The sequence below is a fragment of the Alosa pseudoharengus genome, unplaced genomic scaffold, assembly GCF_046254945.1.
Source record: "Alosa pseudoharengus isolate Yale_2024_CS ecotype anadromous, Long Island Sound unplaced genomic scaffold, YU_APseudo_1.1 YU_APseudo_1.1_scf_17, whole genome shotgun sequence".
In the NCBI taxonomy this organism is placed as follows: Eukaryota; Metazoa; Chordata; class Actinopteri; order Clupeiformes; family Clupeidae; genus Alosa; species Alosa pseudoharengus.
Window position 1 is genome coordinate 34,962,150 of NW_027468640.1, and position 16,573 is coordinate 34,978,722.

Consider the following 16,573-nt stretch of genomic DNA (forward strand, 5'->3'; position numbering starts at 1 on the left):
ATTTTAATAAGTATCGTTGTTTGTCGCAATTAAAAATAGTCTCAAGGGCCGGATTACATTATTATTTTGACATACGTCGCGGGCCGGATTTGGCCCGCGGGCCGGGTGTTTGAGACCCCTGTTCTAAGTTAAAGCAACACCAAAGAGTTTTTTGTACCTTAAAATAATGTTTCCAAAATCGTTTCAGTGGTTCATCAACTCGTAACAGGGTGAACGGCACTTTCTGCATTCGCTTCGCGGCCCTCTATCGGCTATAACCGCACTATGTAAGTTTGCCAGATCGGGTAGCGGATCTGTAGTTCGATGGAATGAGACATGAGAAACTACAAATTTGACTTGCATCTGATGTCGCAATACATCGTAGGCTACTTTCATAAAATCATGCAACATATTCTACCTTGTCTGTGGACATTGTTATTTGCAAAGCCGCGCTGGATAAACAAATAGGCTAGTGCAGAGGAAAAGTTCTTTGGTGTTGCTTTAAACTGTTCAAGAGAAATTGCGTCTAGAAAAAGTGGTAAGCAGAATAATAATAATAAGAAGAAGAAGTTGCCTAGGAAGAACAGTACAGTGCATTTTCATGCACTGTAATAAGAAGAAGTTGCCTAGGAAGAACAGTACAGTGCATTTTCATGCACTGTAATAAGAAGTTGTTGAAGTTGCCTAGGAAGAACAGTACAGTGCATTTTCATGCACTGTAACAAGGCTTAGGATAGGCCACACTAGTATAGGCTGAACCATCATCTTCATGTTATTGGCAAACATGCCACGGGCCATTGTGATAACTGCAGGGAAATGGAGACAGTTCAACATGTTTTATTAGTTTGCCCAGCGTACAACATAGAAAGAGGTATATTACTAGTAGAGGTTAAAGAACTGGGGCAGGCCAGGCTCTCTCTTGAGGGTTTACTCTCATTCTCTATGCTGTCTGCCTGGAGATCTGTATTTAAGTTTCTCAAAAACACAGGACTTTTTGTTAGGATTTAGTTAATGCTACTCACATAGAGTATTATTTATTTATTTATTTATTTATTTTTCCCTTTATTTTTCTCAATTATTATTATTCATTTTCTTTGTCACTCCTCCGTTGAAACTCCATACCCATAGTTATGTAAATGTCCAGTTGGTGGCGGTAAATGCAACCGTGTGTATGCCAACCGCCAATAAACCCCACAAGAAGAAGAAGAAGTCAGATTCTCTTTGTGTTGGTGCTGGACACTATTGTGCGAGTTGGGCTCCCTTTTCATGCAGGTACTGTTGGTCATGGTAGAGCATGTTTAATCACTGCCATTAGTGATGGGTAAATGAAGCCTCGAGCGCTACTTGGCACATTTCCCTAATGTGCCGAGTAATGTGTCGAGCTTCGAAACATGGAAGATAAGGAAAACACAGCGACATCTGGTGGTTTGCATAAAGCCCCGCAGTCACGGACTAGTGAAAAGAATGCCTACAACGTTCAACACAATGCCAAAGCTTCGAAATGTTCTCATTCATTACATTAAAAGTGTTGCAAGAAATGTGCATTTCTTTTTGTCTCAATTCAATACAATAAAATACTATTAGGCAACATAATCCCTTCACTCGTTATCACGTGAAGATTGGTGTTTCCGTGGAGGCGTGAAATCATGTTATCCCAGTCAATGATCCAATCGGTCTCCCATCCACTTAACGACCGCAGTAGACACTACTTAGCTTCTGAACCAGGACGAAGTATTATCAACCTCAACACGCTATGGACGAGAGTGAAAAGGAAACGACCAGGCGCCTAATTAGCCTAAACCAAACCCTACATGGCCTGACATAGTTTGACGTTTAATGAATCAAACCTTCAATAAAAGGAAAATATTATGTCAGCCATTATTGTTAGGCCTACATAGAAATTATTAGCCTGTATTGCTTTTAAATGACATGATTGAAGTTGAGACAAGATTGCAACGCAGACACGTTTTAATGTCATTGTTCTAAATGGCAAAGCTTTAGGCTAGGCCTAGGCTATTTCTTCTTTATTTCTATATGTGCATATTATGGATTATGGACATTTTCCGGAAAGAAAAGAACGTAAATTCACAAACAGAGAAAGCATCCTATATAAATCAGGGCTACCCACAAATTTCGCCTGGCTCTTGCAATACAACACAACTCATTCCGACACTAGGTGAATCAGATTCCGAAGCAGTCACGTGAGTGTGTGTCGCAAACGAAGCTTCAGACGTCACACTCACAAACCGAGGCCTCGTTTGTCATCAGTCATAGATATATACACTAGATGTCGCCTTCTGCTTCTCAGCATGCGTCAACACCGCCGCCATCTTGGTACAGGGATCTGAAGCGCTAAACTAGTTCTCCTGTATTGTCAGCGTTACCTATTTAGCGACGTTTGGCCATCCCCAGCGATAGAAAACCTTTTTAGCGATTAGCGACAAATTTGGGAACTTCTCACAATGATGGCAAATCGGCTTCTTTGTTGTTGAAACTTAAGAAAATCACCTTTCTCATGGCTTTGTCATTTATGAATTCAGCTACATCTCGTTTGCCCATGGCACTGACCCATGATTATAAAAGTAACGACTGGCGTAGCCTATGTAGTAGCAGAGGTAAATGTTCTACAGATCTACAGCAACTTCTGGTGAGATTACAACTTACATGAGTAAACGAGACGAGGGGTAGGCTATGTGGCCTCAACCAGAGCCTGTCTACGAAGAGCCTGTTTACTTTCATTGTATCGAACCTGGTTGCAGTTTACTCATTGTTCCTCTAGGGGCCGCTGCTAGCTAGTGCAGAATGAATGGGAGTCTATGGGGCTAGACGGGTAAAATGTATCTTTATTATCGTCTTAAGCTTAGTTTTCTCTAGACTCAACCATAAATACATGCCTGTCAGTTGGAACAACCCAAAAAACTAGATAATTGCTTGAGATTTTGACGATTTATGGTGATTTTATTTTCGCTAGATCTTTGCCCAGATTGACGCTAATGCATTATAGAGGAGTGGATCACTGAAGCAAGATGGCGTCTCAATTGACGCATTCGTTCCAATGAACAGCAGTAGTCAAGGCGACATCTAGTGTATATATCTATGGTCATCAGTCATGTGATTTTTATGGAAACGACACAAGCCTCGAACCGGGGCTTCATCTGGCACGCCCCTTTCTGCTCGACACAAGCTCCGAAGCCTCGCTTCATTGGGCACATCACTACTTTTCTCTATAGACCTCTCCAGAATAAGTCCCGCCTCCTAACTTCCGTATCCATCCAACTTCCGGGCGTGGATTAGGCTTGTTCAACTTGACTGAGTCTGACTTTCGTCTGGCTTTCTAAGTAAACGTGATCTTCAGAGGCTAGCCGGGAGGAGCTACAACAGAGGGCAGCTCATCCCGGACAGAAAGGCTACAGTCTGCCTGACGTGACTCGCGGGAGACATCGCGGGAGATATCGCGGAATGTTGTTTGATTTCTGTTTATTTTCGCATATTCCAACATAAGGAAGCAGCATGAGCCTCCAGTCATAATTGTCATGAGGACATTCCTCCCAAATGGCCCTATCACGTCTTTGAACTGACGTCATGAGGGCGTGTTTCAGCTCGTGCAGCTCGTGGAAGGCAACTGCAAGATCTGTCTGCAGGCTAACCTAGCGTTCATGTGCTTCGGAAAAACCTTTCTCCGAGTGAAAACATCATCATTCTGCGTCATTCACGTCACTTAATAGGCTTGTTCGGCTTCGGCTGAGTCTGACTTGGTCTGGCTTACTACGTAAACGTGATCTTCAGAGGCTAGCCGGGAGGAGCTACAACAGAGGGCAGCTCATCCCGGACAGAAAGGCTATAGTCTGCCTGACGTGACTCGCGGGAGATATCGCGGAATGTTGTTTGCAATAAACACAGCAGAACTTTCATTCTAACTTATTAAAATGAGCATGATGACTGGCGAAATTAATTCTTATGATGTAGTGTAAATAAACCACTGTTGTCATACAGTTAACAGGCCTGCTTTGTAGCACATAAATTCAATATCAAGTGTTTTCCCTATATGTGTGTCTATCTATTTGGCCAACAGCAGAAAATAACAGAATATCCAAACGTTTTCAGTAGGCTAGCCTAGCATTGTTGCAGAAATCACGTATAAGAAGGTATCCCTTCAATTTCTGTTTATTTTAGCATATTCCAACATAAGGAAGCAGCATGAGATTGCCGTCAAAATCGTCATGAGGACATTCCTCCCAAATGGCCCTATCACGTCTTTGAACTGACGTCATGAGGGTGTGTTTTAGCTCGTGCAGCTCGTGGAAGGCAACTGCAAGATCTGTCTGCAGGCTAAGACTACCGCGATATTTTAAGGTCATGTGACATGGTGTCACGGTGGTAAGTCCCTCCCCGGCTGACAGAAGTCGGACAAAATTTCTAACCAGCAAGCATTGCGTCCATCCCAGTATGCATTGTGTTCAACCCAGCATGCATCACATCAAGTCAGATCTGCACAGATCTGCCTCAAGACGAACTCGCCTAATGTGTGAGTCAGAGGTCGGAAACTGGGGCTAGATTTTGCTAACAGAGTTGCCCAGTTAGGGGCTCGTCATCACTTTTGTCGTCACGTTGTAGTTCGTTTGTAGTCCATGTGGCCTACCATGTCCAACAGTTTTAATGTGAACTTGGGAATTTGCCCTTTTTATCACTTGAAAAGCTGCATATCTTTCTTTCACGAGCATCTTACACTGTATTTTAAGCAAATACAGTTGTTTGTTTAGGATTGGTGAGTGTATGTTTCACCCTTTGTTGAGGCATCCGTGTTTGTCACACATTCGATGGCAAAACACTTGAACACTTGCTGTCGGAAAAACAAAGTAGCCATGGGGGCGGTCCTTGTCATTCCGAGGTGCCCTGAATGCACCATGAGTCCTGCGGTCAGGTCTGATTGTATAGTGGTGGCAGTAGCCTAGCCATAAGAGACCTTCGAGATTCGTGTTTGTTAAATGTTTTGTTTGTCTTTTTCGTTTTACTTTACATCGGGTGCGACCCATTGTCGGATAGGAAGTGGACTGTATTTTTGGATTATTTTTTGCACGTTGTAAATAAAACACCGTGGGCCCTCTTAAACCTGCTGTCTCGGACTGATTTCTCCTTCACCACTCGGGTACTCTAGCACAGATGAGAATTCTGTTTTTTTATAGGCCTAGGCCTACTCTAAGATGCAAACCTCTCTCTGGCGAATTTTCTTTGCAAGTTGCGTCGCAGACAGCTTCAGCAGCGGGTTGGTGACTGGAGGAACTTTGGTAGATGATCCAGCGGTCTTGGACTCAACAACCAAAATAAACCATACAACATTGCCATGGCCGCGCTCATAAACCTGCAATCGCTCGAGAAGGGAGAGGGCCACGATGGCGATTTGTAGTGATGTTACCCGTGAACCCCCTGCTTCGAATCGTGTATCGAAGACATGAACCAATTTGGAGTGAAGCTTTGTATCGGAGCTTGATTCGTTTTGTGATAATCACGTGATCAGTGACGTCCGAAGCTTCGTTTCACACACACCCACGTGACTGCTTCGAAATTGAATTCCTCTTTAATTCAAAGCATTAAAGTTGCGCGACACGGGGGGCGCCGTTGTGGGTTGTTGAAGAAGGAGAGCCAACAGACTCAATAGTGCTGCTGACACGAAAGCTTATAGCCCGGGCTTTTAGCTCAACTGTCAGCACGCTCGACTCTCGTTCCTAAATGCGTCTGTTTTGCGGGTTCGAGTCCAGGCATGTGCAGGACTGAATCGCGCAGTTTCAACACGACGCAGATTACAATTGGTCTAGGCTACGTACAAAATATAATCACAGAAATGTGTGTGCAATGTGCATGTCAGTTCTTTATTCATCTCCCTTCTAAATTGATGTATTTGTTTACGAATACAATAAATGTTCACAGCCAAAATACTACCTTTATTGTTTTTGTAGAGAAGGCAATTACATTTGTATTTATGCAGGGTACAAAATAGGCTTAGTTAGGCCTATTTATGACATTATTTATTTATCCATTAATTCATGCTCAACATTTATTCATCTTTGACTCAAAGACATTCATGGCTAATGTCTGAAACACTTCGTGACACAATGCTATCCTTAACCTTCACCAGCAGAGGTCCTCATAGGGTTCTGAAGCTTCGAGTACTGAACCTTTTTTCGATACAGTTGGATTGAAAGCTTCACTGGTTCAGAAAGCTTCAGTTCGCCATCACTAGCGATTTGTAAACTTCGCTCTGATGCGTGAAGTCAGCAAAAGCCCCACACCTGCACCCGGACCTTCTTCTGCTCAGGTTAAACTGTCTAGACTGTTCGTGCGCCGTGACGCAGGCTATAAATGTCATAGATCAAGTGGACAGATGACCGCAGTGCCCTTCCGTGGTCCTCCGTTAAGTCCCCACAAAATGTAGCCACTAAACATTTGATTAATCTAAACAGTCGTGCACTGAACTCCCTGTTGTGTTTGACCAAAAAGGTCATTCATTCTTAGGCTACATTTTCGAATAATAGTCAGAGCCTGATGAAATCGGTGTAAATGTGTTTGTGTTGTGTTTTCAGTTTTTCCTGCGTTTATGAATGACATGATTGCCTTTCCATACAGCTGGTTTTAAATGTTATAATGATAAGCAGCCTATAGTATAATCAATGTAACTGGCTAGGCAAAACTCTCCTCGTGGGAAGCCAGCAAGCTTAGTGTACACATTTATGTTTTTGTTTTTCAATTAAACTCATGGATGGTATTGTGTCTCAGGGCTCTTTGGATCATTGGAATCAATCTCAGACCTGTGATAATTAGTTTGCCAGATGAGCCCAATCAAAGAAAAACTACTTAAGAAGGATGATCCACATTATTAAGCATGCCACAGGTTTCAAGCATTATGGGAAAGAAAAAGGATCTCTCTGCTGCTGAAAAGCGTGAAATTGTGCACTACCTTGGACAAGGTATGAAAACATTGGATATTTCCCGAAAACTTATGTATGATCATCGTACTCTGAAGAAATTTGTCGCTGATTCAGAGCACAGACAGTTTGTGCAGGCAAAGGCATAATAAGGAAGGTTTCTGCCAGACAAATTCATAGGATTAAAAGAGCAGCTGGGTGGTTGACATTTTAGGCCAAAAAAAAGTTTTTGAAAAAAAATTCAGATATTAGGCATGGAAATCACTTAGTCCTGTTGTACTGACCCTTCCATTCCCAAAAATATGTATGGTCTTTTAGATTTTGTGTTGAAATTCATATTTATTCACTAATTAGTTGTGGTAGTGACTAAAATTGTCATATGGTGTGACATGAAAGTTATTGTTTGTAAAACTAGATGTACCGCGTAGCGGTACAAAATATGACCGCCGCTCAGTCCTGCACATCCATTCCGCGAAAATAAATCATATTAATGAATTTGTCTCCATCTTCTACTCCATCCCCCACTCTTGAAACTTTTGTGTATGCTTGTTTGGAATGTGTGTTTGCACACATTCCGCACACAAAGTAGCCTACTGGCGCTGCAAAGGTGAATAGATTTGTTTCTGGGCCAAAAAATCTGTAACATTGTTATAAAACCTTTAAAATCTCTAAACAATCACAAGTAGGGCAGTTCATCATAGTCCATCCATTGCAACTGGACTGATGAAAGGTACACCTGTAGGCTACATTGTATTTGGGAAAAGCAGAAGGTAGCAGCATAATGTATTTATTTATTTATTATTAAACTAAAACAATCCCTGTCAGTTCCATGCAGTTTTCAACAGCTATCAAGAAGAGAGGTCATGTCATGGATTTTTGTGAATGTTTCTTCTTCTACATATGCATAGGTTTAGTCATCTAGTTCAAATTATATTCAGCTTTATTGTCAATGCACAAATTAAATACCAGTAGTCTAAAACAAAATGCCGTTTTACCCAGTGGTGCAAATAACTGACATGTCCAAAAGGGCCTTCATGAAATGCGTTGCGAGACTGTTAATACACATTTTAACGGGCAAAGTTGAAGAGCTACTCTCCGTTATTGTTTGTGCAAATAATATGCTGATTCATGTTCCCTTGCATTTTGCAACCATGAGGTCCATGGTTAAGCTCAATCTTTTGACGCAATCTTTTGATTTTCACCCAGCCTAGTCCATGGTAGGCGCCCGATAGAAATATTGTTTAATTTTGCGATTGAGATATCCACGCACTGGCGCCCCCCCTGCGACGTGTTCGCCCCCCGGTTTTAGAGCTATTCTAAATGCAAAAATGCATAGACATTGCATGACAAAACCGTGACTGTTAACAAACTATAAGCTATATAAGGTAGGCCCTATGCTAGGCCTATTACACAACACAAATTGTCACCAGGCTATGCTGGCGACCCAAATAAAATCTCCGTTGGAACCAATGGCTTACACCTTACAGTATCAAGCTGCCACCTCTTGGCGAAAAGTTAATAGTTTTGCATATCAGTAGTAATACATTTCACGTAGCTGTGAATCACGGAAAGGGCGAATGAAGTGGACACTTCTAAATGGAACCCAACCCACTGTACAGTAACTCAAGGTCTGTGGCTAAAGCAGCCATAATGAAAGCGTTATCATTGTTTGGATACTTCACACACACGTGTTTTTTAATCGCATAGACTACAACTACCAAGCTGGAATCAAAGCACATCGACTCCCCTCTCACACCCTAAACACGCACTTCGAACAAACAAAAAGCGCCTCAGTCTCACGGAATAGCCATAGGCAAAACTGTATCTGACCGGTGTAACGTTGGTATTAAATCATCCATCGCAAAGAATGATTTTTGTAGCACGTGCAACAAATATGTGTAGGTACAGCCCTGCCCTGAATACATCTCAACGTGCGCTCTAAAACATCTGGTTTAAATGGAGATTGTAGATCATCACGGGATCATAGACAGGTTATCTTTCAGGTAGCCTAGGCCTATATATTTTCCATTAAAAAACCATCACGTAGCGAACGTGTTGTGGCTAACTCACTTAGCTCCTGTTAGTAGCCTAGGTTATGGTCATAAGCAAATGAGATGACAGTCGAAAGATACAATTAGTGCTGTTATCGATTTGCTTGGTAGCCTATAAACGCATTTATGGTTTTCTACAAATACATCAATAATCAAATTGGCCTCCATCACTCAACCATGCTAACGGTAAAATTATTTTACCTACGTTCTGCTATTGATAGGATTAACGTAGCCTACCTGCAGTAAAAAACAAGCATGTCCGATAAACATTCTCAGATTTATTTCGGCTTCAAGAGGAAATGGGAATTACATTTCATGCAGAAATCATCCTACCCTTAGACGTTCTCTGCGGTAAACTACTGTAGCCTACAGTCTTGTCCTTGTAGGAAGCATAGTGTCTTTCTAACCCACTTTAGATTAACTTCCAACAAAATTACGTCTCACTGCAACGATGCGCCATCTAGTGGACAAACGACTACTTATCGCCAATACTGGAAATGCAGCCATGATGATGATGATGAATATTTATTTTGGCTTTCTTTTAATCCTACTGAATTTGTAATTATGTATCAGCCGTTCTAATACCGATAGTATGTGGGTGCCTGTGTGTGTGTGTGCATGTGTATATGTGTGCACCACCATCTACAGGCCAATGAGTGTAGAGTCACTAAATGTACACATAACTTAATTTTTTAGACCCCCCCATGGATGAAATTCTACGAAACTTGGCATACCCCCAGAGAATGTCAGGTTAATCATACACATAAACTTTGGTGCAGTTCTGAACGTCTTTACTGAAGAGAGGGGCGATTAAAGCAGAATGATATTGCATTTTCATTTTTTACCGGGGGGGTGCAAATCACAAATGAGTGATTATGGGCTAAGTTGATGTGGGCCCTTGAGACCAACGTACCATAAAAATTTCTTCATCCTCGGTGCCACGGTTCAGGTAGTTATTTAGGAAAAACTGCATTTTTTGGGTTTCGGGGGGCCCAGCGCGGAGGGGGAGTGGCCCCCGGGGACCAAACGAAATTTTTCCGTAAAAGTCTAGTGGGGCTACATACCCACCAAATTTCATGTGCCCCGGTGTTTCGGTGCCCCGGGTATCGTTGACCAAAATTTCAGGAAGTAGATGACGGGAAAAAAAAAAAAAAAAAAAAAACTTTGACAATCCCTATATGACCGCTTCGCTAGCTTCGCTAGCGGCGGTCATAATTATAATGGAGTATTTTGTTTTTAATGTGAGCAATGTATTATAATCTTCTATCATTACTTCATCAAGATCTAGCATTTCCTTGTGCAAATTTATTACATTTTACAGTATATTTCTTCATCAATACACAGAGTAAGGCATATGTCCTCAATCTTTCAATAAACGTCATATTCATTTTGACATACCTTGATATAAAAGAAAGAAAATGCTTGTGACTTTTGCTGACCCTATTTTCTATCTGTTCCATTGAGATTTGTATGATATAGACCCCAAAAGCCTTTTTATTTTCATAATTTCTTCATGTCACACCAAATGGTGTCACGCCATATGATGAATAACACCACAAAACAATCTGTTAATACAAAAATGTGTATTATATGTATTTCACAAGCAACAAAAGACAGTTTAAGACAGGTATATCATGTAAAGGTTCACTTTTAGAAATCACAATGCAAAACAGAATGCCACCAAATATTGTATAGCTCTTGGGTTCCCTGAGTTTTTCTCTTCTTAATGGTGGGCTTCAATCTGTTTGTAGTTCCCCTTTGAGTTTATTCTCTTTATATCTGTTAAAAGACAAATTAAACAATTTATTCAGATAATTTAAAAAGTTTTCCTGCATTATAATCAGATTAAATTGTTGCAATTACTTATAGTGCTAAAGACAACATTAATATTACTGTTTTCTTTAACACCAGAATTTATTTTCTCAGACTACTATTGATATTTAGAATGTCAAATATGTATTTTTTGTATCCAAGGCTGTAGAGTGAGTGTGTGGGGGTGATTTCTGTGTTTTATGTGTGTGTGATTCGCAATACATGCATCTTAAATAATAAATGTTAAATCATGTTAAATATGTCAAAATATATATTACACTTAATTATGAGTTAAACATATGTATGAAAAAACATTATTTATGCAGGAAAATGCAGTTTCTATCATACAGTGTGACAAATAAATCATATGGTGTGACGAGAAAACCCGGTCACACTATATGATATGGGGTCACACCATATGAGGTTTCATGTACTTAGCATGACATTAAGCAATGTGCTTTTATGCTAACATCCTAAAAACATGCTAACTGCAATATGACAATATAGTTTTAAAGGTAATATTGACTGAAAAATAATTTTATTTGGGCATTTTTGCGTAAAATGCGTCACACCAAAAGACAGTGCAAAAGGGAACTGAAGCAGGAGTGCCGGATATACTTCTTTTTGAAAACATGAAGAGAGAAAACTCACCTTGTAACTTTCAGTGTCCTTCTGAGGTGTTGTTCTTCCTCCTGAAAGAAGGAGGACCCCTACTCCCCAAAGGTCTCCAAACAATTGCCCGTTTAAAAAAAGTAATATGGCATCACACCATATGATATCCATTTCTGGGACAAAGTGTTTTAGTTAAGGGTGGCTTCACAATATTATGCCTGAACTTTTAGTCAAGCAGACTCACAAGTAGGCATCTGGGTTATCAATATATGATTGAATAAACAGAAAATGAATTCATTTTCTTGTTTTTATTCAAAATCAAAATTTGTGAAATGTGACTGCATGGGATAATGAGCTTTTTCTGGTTTGGCTGAAAATTGTGAAAAAATGGAAGATTAATCCCACGAATGCTCTGTATGTTCATATAAAACAGCATTTTCTGAACAATATCACCATAGTTTTTGATATATTTTTTTTATAATTTACCTATCTTTGACACATTGGACCAAAAAAAGGCCATGTCATGTCAACCACCCAGCTGCTAAAATGCCATTGCAAAACAGCAAACAGGTATTTGAAGCTGCTGGTGCCTCTTGAGTCCTGCAGACCTCAAGGTGTAGGATCCTCAAGAAGTTTGCAAGTGTGCATAAACCTACTAAACAATGCTCACAAGCAGAAATGGTTGCAGTGGGCTCAGGAATACATGAAATCAAACAGTTTTGTTTACGGGATGAGTGCCATGCAACCCTAGATGGTCCAGATGGATGGAGTAATGGATGGTTGGTGAATGGTCACCGGGTCCCAACAAGGCTGAGACGTCAGCATCTACCAAAGTTCCTCCAGACGTCAGCCGGAATCATGGGGAGAGAGCTGGTAGGCCCCTTTAGGGTCCCTGACGGTGTGAAAATGACCTTGGCAAAGTATGTAGAGTTTCTGACTGGCCACTTTCTTCCGTGGTACAAAAAGAAGAACCGTGCCTTCCGTAAAAAAAATCATCTTTATGCATGACAATGCACCAGCATCTGATGCTGCAAAGAATACCTCTGGGTCATTGGCTGCTATGGGCATAAAAGGAGATAAATTCATGGTGTGACCCCCATCTTCCCCTGACCTCAACCCTATTGAGAACCTTTGGAGCATCATCAAGCAAAAGATCTATGAGGGTGGAAGGCAGTTCACATCCAAGCAGCAGCTCTGGGAGGCTATTCTGACATTCTGGCAGCTCTGGGAGGTTATTCTGCAAACACTTTCTTGTTAAGTACATCATTTCACATGTGTTCATTAATATGAACACATCATAGTTTTGATGAATCTACAATGTAAATAGTCATGAAAATAAAGGAAACACATTGAATCCAAACTTTTGGTATGTTAACATGTAACTTGGCCTGTTAAGATGTTTTTGATTAAAATAACTTTTGATTTAATTTATATCACCTCCTAATGCTGCAAATTCAACAAATTACCATTTTTAGTTATTTACAACCTATAAAATGTTTTGAAACTGTTGTGCATAATAATTTGGAACAGTGCATTTTCAGTTTTTTATTTTTGAAAATCATTGGGAGGTTTGTTCAATAAAATTCGAATAATACTCTCTAACAGTTGATAACTTGAAAATTATACTGACTGTCATTTACATCAACTCTTTAGGAAAATCTGAGAAAAATGTAATTTGCATAATAATTTGGAACGCAGTGTATTGTAAATTATATCCTGCCATTTACAAGCCTAGTCTGTTGGTTCTGTGTGCTTGAGCGTGAATGCCACACCAGTAGGTGGTGCTAAAGCTCCATGGTACAATAAAGTTTCTTAGCAAGGAGATACTGCAAATGCACAGGTTCATATAGCCCAAGTTTTTTGTTTTTCAGAATGTGCCAGCACAAAATTGTGTAATTTCCGTGTTAAAGCATTATTTAAATTGCATTGTAATATGTACATGTTAACATGTAGTATGCATTAACATAACTGTTACATATGTTTTGGCAATGATGGCCTTTCATATATTTTTACGCCTGAAGGCAATTTCTTATTTGGCATTTAGCCCAAATTGCATGCAATACCCATGACTGAAGAACAAAATTGTGAACATTTAATTTTATCCCTCAACTTGTTACCAACATGTTGAAACATTATTGCCATCATACACTCTACTCGTGTTGATTTAAAAAAAAGACACAAACGGAGCCCTCAGGGCTCCTCAGACAGGGTTGAAAATAATGTTGTGGTACTTCATCCTTTTGCTATTCTGACCAAAGTACGACACAGATGTTTTATTAAGACCTCAAGAAACTATTTAAGATTGTGGGAAAGGAGGTAAAATTGGACCTGGCTGCTGATGTTGATGTGACGTATCTTTATGGTTTTGTCTATTTATTACAATGCTTGCATTTACTGCCTTTCTCCCCTCCCACCCGTAGGCCTACTTGTTTAAGTTGCTATTGAATGTTTGTTGACCTACACACCTACAATTCCCCGCCCACCCACCCACATATTCCCACACACACTACTGGCACCACAACACACCACCAACCACCAACAGTGTTGTGTTGAATGCAGGGGCATGTCGCAGCAAGACTGCACAGGAGGGCTGGAGGCATCCAAAAACACTTCTCTACTGTCAGTGTGTGCCTGTGCCAACTGTTTCACCCAAATGAATCATTTAAAGCTCCTTTCCTTGCAGCGGTAATTTTATGTGTCACTTGCTTTGGAGCTTTATTCTTAGCTGCACGCTGCAGGGACCTAATGCAGTGTTATGCACTCAAGCAGGCCTATCTGTTTATCTCCACCAGGCCTCCACCATTCCCCTCACTTCTGCTCTAAGCTCCTCAGGTTCTGTCACTTCAGGCTGTCACAAACAAATGCAGTTTTAAAGTGCAATCTGTCATTTTCTATCATAGCCTACTGTGTACAGCGTAAACAGGAAGTTGTCCATATATACGCGAATCATGTGCATAGAGCACATTACAGCCTGAGATACTTAAGATCAGCAGCCCACAACCAATCAGAGGCTGAGGGTGGTGATCTGAATCCCAGACTAGTGGGGTCATTACCAGGGGGACAGGGTTTAAAGAGTTAGCTTCAGCCAGTTAGCATCCCCGTTGGCCAACTCCATCTTTAAGTGGCGTCCGAAATGTGCTCACTCAATTAAGCCAATTATGTGCCACATTACTGGTGGACACAAAGGTATGTTGTCTGTGTGGATTGGTGGACGAACTTGCAATTTCCTGATGAGTTCAGCCAATGGACATGGACAACAATTTGTGACATCTACAGCAACAAAAGTTGGGACGTTATGTAAAATGCTAATAAAAACAGAATGTAATAACCTGCAAATCTCTTAAAGTCATATTTACTACCGGGGCGGTGGTAGTGTAGTGGTTAAGGAGCTGGGCTAGCGTGCAGTAGCCTGAAAGTTGTCAGTTCAATTCCCGGCTTCCACCCTTGTGCCCTTGAGCAAGGCACTTAACCCCAAGTTGCTCCGGGGACAATGTGATCCCTTGTAATATAGCTGACATATGTAAGTCACTTTGGTCAGAAAGTGTCTGCTAAATGTAATGTAATCATTTAGTTGCAAAAAGGACACAGACAACGTATCAAATGTTGAAAATGACTATTTACTATTTCGAGGAAAATATATGTTAATTTTGAATTTGATACCAACAACATGTTTCAAAAAAACTTGTGACGGGGGTCACAAAATGCTAGAAAGGTTGTGACAACCTGCAATAATATTGAAATAAATAAAAAAAAACAAAAGAAGGAAAGTTTCATAACTAACTAGGGTAACTGGCAACACGACTGGGTATGAAAAAGAGCATCCCAGACATGCAGAGTCTCTTAGAAGTAAAGATGTACTGCAGGGGTATTCATCACTCTGTAAACCTGTGGACAATTGATGAAACAATGCAATTTTAATGCTTCTTAACATGAAATTGTGAAGTATTTGAGGAGTTCATCATTGCATTATTGCATCATTTGCATTACACAACGTCCCAACTTTTTCTGATTTGGGGTTGTATAATATGGCTTGTTGTTATGGCAAACAGGGTTGTTTGTGAAAATGTGTCCGGAAGTGAGCACTTGTACAGCATTTTTAAAGATGGCGACAGCCCAATGAGTATATTTCTGGCTTAACTAGCCTAGCATCAGGCTCTGAAATGAATGGAGGCAATACTTCATGGTCATTACCACTTGTAGGATGATGTGTGGGAGGGGGAAGAAAACAGCTGTGTGTGTGTGTGTGTCATTTGCCTTAATCACAGAGGAAACATATTTCATTTCAGAACTCGACTGCAACACTGCACTGGACACTGAACTGTGTCCACACAACACACACACACATACACATCTGTGACATCTGCAGTGTTTTCCAACATCCAGTAATTGCTCTTTGCAGGTTTCCATGAGTTCTTCAGAAGTCTGATTCACTTACAGTTCACCCAGTAGGCCTACAAAAAAAAACATTCAACATAATTACCACTTGTGTACTGCCTGCTTTTATTCCTGCTTTAATCATTAATAATAATTTATCCTAGAACACTCCACAAATGCAAATGGATTAATCAATAACTTTCCACACCATTGGAATAGGCCTAACTTTTATGCATTGAGTCATTGTTGTGAGATAACCAGGTTGCACCATTTCTGCTCACCCTCTATACCACCTTTACTACAGGCAGTATCAAAACAAACACCGTTTTAATGGCAGTGAATTAAGTCAGCAGAGCTCTCAATTATTAATTCGCTTCTCATTGTTCATGGGCTGGTTTGACTTCGGTATCATGTGTCTCGTATCGCCTTCAAACCTTTCGAAAAGCTAACTGGTAAAGCCATTTATGAATTAAACATGGGTGCCTAACCTCCCCAACACGCACACACAAAACACATTGCTGTGACCTCATGTGTCATGTTGCCTAGCAGCTAGTATAGTAGGCCTACAAATACATTGCTTCATGAAGTGGGCCCACCACAAAAGTGGACATGTCAAAACAGCTTTAAAGAGGTGGACAGAGGACAGGGAAAAACACTGAGAAAATCCGCATGTTCCTAATCTATGTCCTGCTCTGATGATTTGCTGGGGAAAAGTATTATCGGTTGCTTTCCCAGGCCAGGCTTGCAGGTGAGGTGAGGGCTGTTAAAAAAAAAAAAGCTGTGGCGCAGGGGAGACATGACTTGGACCCGCCCCTTCGCCTCCAA